At 50.2% G+C, this 2,500-nt stretch overlaps 1 protein-coding gene across 2 annotated transcripts in view; it reads left to right on the forward strand.

The window, feature by feature from the left end:
* LOC121695971 (ephrin type-A receptor 7-like) overlaps positions 1-2,500 on the forward strand; it is a 111,837-nt gene that overhangs the window by 18,169 nt on the left and 91,168 nt on the right. The window lies entirely within an intron of this gene.

Genomic DNA, 2,500 nt, shown 5'->3' on the forward strand with positions numbered 1-2,500 from the left:
AGAGACACGGTAAGAAGGGAAGATTGAAGGAGGGTGCAATCTAGAGATGTAGATGAGAGATGGCGAAAACAGATGATGGAAGGTGAAGGGGAGGATGAGGGAACGTCAGAAGGGGGAAGAGAGAAGGAAGGAGGGAAGTAAACATGAAGGATAAAGGAGAGAGGGAGGGAGAATGAAAGGGAGGGCTATTGGAGGAAGAGGGAAGAAGAAGCAGGGGAAATGAATTTCATACCACTGTCTGGAACACTGCGTCCTGAGCTGGGAGGCAGCCTCATGGCGTAGGTGAGAGAACAAGCACAGGGAAGGAAGCGAGGGAGAGGGGGGGGGGGAGACACACACACACACACACACACACACACACACACACATATATTCACACTCTACACACAAGCATGCAGGCACCCACACACACAGACTGCATCCATGCAGAGAGTCAGACAAGCTATTGCTGCAGCTAAAAGTTGAATAAGGCCATAAAAGGATGAACCAGCGGTTTAAAGTTAATGTGCTCTGTGGCTGGCAGACATGTGTATATGTGTGTGTGTGTGTGTCTGTGTGTGTATGAATGCCCTTTTATTTGGTATTCCTCTTATTAAAAGGATAATCGTTGGACAATGATCCTCCCTCTGGGTCAGCAGTCAGCGTACAGCTCCCAGTGTGCAGCTGTCCGTGTGTGTGTGTGTGTGTGTGTGTTTGTTTGTGAAGGGAGGGGAGAGGGTGATGTACGGGGGGTTCCGAGAGGACAGTGGCTAATCCCCTTCCACTGAACTTTATGGTACTCATTTTATAATGCTCCCTTTTTGGGATTTATATTAGTATGTGTGTGTGCATGTGTGTCTCTGTGTGTGTGTGTGTGTGTGTGTGTGTGTGTGTGTGTGTGTGTGTGTGTGTGTGTGTATGTGTGTGTGTGTGTGTGTGTGTGTGTGTGTGTGTGTGTGAGAGAGAGGGAGACAGGGAAGGAGAGAGAGAGAGAGAGAAAGAGAGATTAATGCCAGCCTGACACCCACATGCCTTTTACCTTCTGTCTTTTTTTGTAACCCTGCCTCCATTTCATTCTCTCTCTCTTCCCTCAGGGGAACCAGTAGCACTGCTGGATAACATCAGGAGAACATGTCCTCTGTGAAACACTGGGCTTTTCCCTGAGCAGAAAAAAAAGAAAAGTCACATTTTCGTGCCTTTCATCCTTTAATGCGGAGTGCCATTATTCTCTGAGTTCACTGTTGTGGAGGATTGCATCAGAGGGAACACTACAATCACTGGCAAATAATGAAAAGTGAATTAAACCGCTTGCACTCTCTCACTCCTCACTCATGTCATCCTCTCTGCCTCAGGTGTGTGTATATAGGTGTGTGTAGATGTGTGTGTGGGTGGGAGAGGGGGTGTGAGAAAGAGCTTGTGTGTGTGTGTGTTGTTGGAAGAGAGGGGTGGGGAGCATAAGTCTGTGGAGGACTGAAGGAGCCATTTGAAATGAAACAGAAGAGCCCTTGAGGGCAGGGATGAGTGTGCAGCAGTACCACGAAGGCCATTCTGTATTCACAGTGGAATGACCTTTACAGACTGAATGTCAGGACGTGGCAAACTACAGGTGTGTGTATGTGTGTGTGTGTTCTGTGTGTGTGTGTGTGTGCGCGTGTGTGTGTGTGCGGTGGTATTGTACTCACAATGAATGTAGTTGGCTGACGTCATTATCTTGGACAGGTATAGCACTGCTCCCTTTTTGGTCCGTACCAGCAGGAATAGTTTTTGTGCGAGTGCGTCTGTGCATTTAAAGGCCTGCATCTGAGGCGGCGGAGCCGAGGGAGTGTGTAGGTATCCTGGTTACGTATCGCCTCCGTTTGTTGTGTAACTCGCGGCTGCGTATCTGACACGAGCCCGACCGAGCAGTTGGCCTGCAGCGGGATGACGCAGCTAATGACCGCAGCCGAGGTGACGGCCCAAATCAGAGGTTGGCGTTGCGGTGAACAATTGGTGCTTAGAGAAGCCCCCGCACAATCTTGTGTGTGTGTGTGTGTGTGTGTGTGTGTGTGTGTGTGTGTGTGTGTGTGTGAGAACGCGTGCGTGTTTGTGAGTCAGACCGTGGGTTGCAGCATGAAAGATGGCTGCTGTTGCCAAACAAGGCAAATGTGTTTGTTTCTTCTCTCCTCCTCTCTGTCTCTGTCTCGCTCTCTCGCTCCCTCTCTCCCTCCATCTCATGCTCTCTCTGTCTCTCTCTTTCTTCTCAATACCTTTTCCTCTGTGCCCCGTCTTAGAGAGTTGGCTTCTGGGAATTGGAGTCTTGTCTTTGAGTTCTGCATCTGCGTCCTCCCCCCCCGACGACTCTATGTTATCTGGGCCATGCAGAGCCCGCGCCTTTACACACTCTGAATAGCGGAGGCAACAAAAGCCGAGCTCGGGGTTTGGATGGGAAGCCGTGCTTCTGGGACCACTTGGGCTTGAAATTATCCCCATTGCTGTCCAAGGTGCTGATGCAGACCTTCCTGAAGAGCCCGCGTCGGCTGCT

This window comes from Alosa sapidissima, chromosome 21, assembly GCF_018492685.1.
Source record: "Alosa sapidissima isolate fAloSap1 chromosome 21, fAloSap1.pri, whole genome shotgun sequence".
In the NCBI taxonomy this organism is placed as follows: domain Eukaryota; kingdom Metazoa; phylum Chordata; class Actinopteri; order Clupeiformes; family Clupeidae; genus Alosa; species Alosa sapidissima.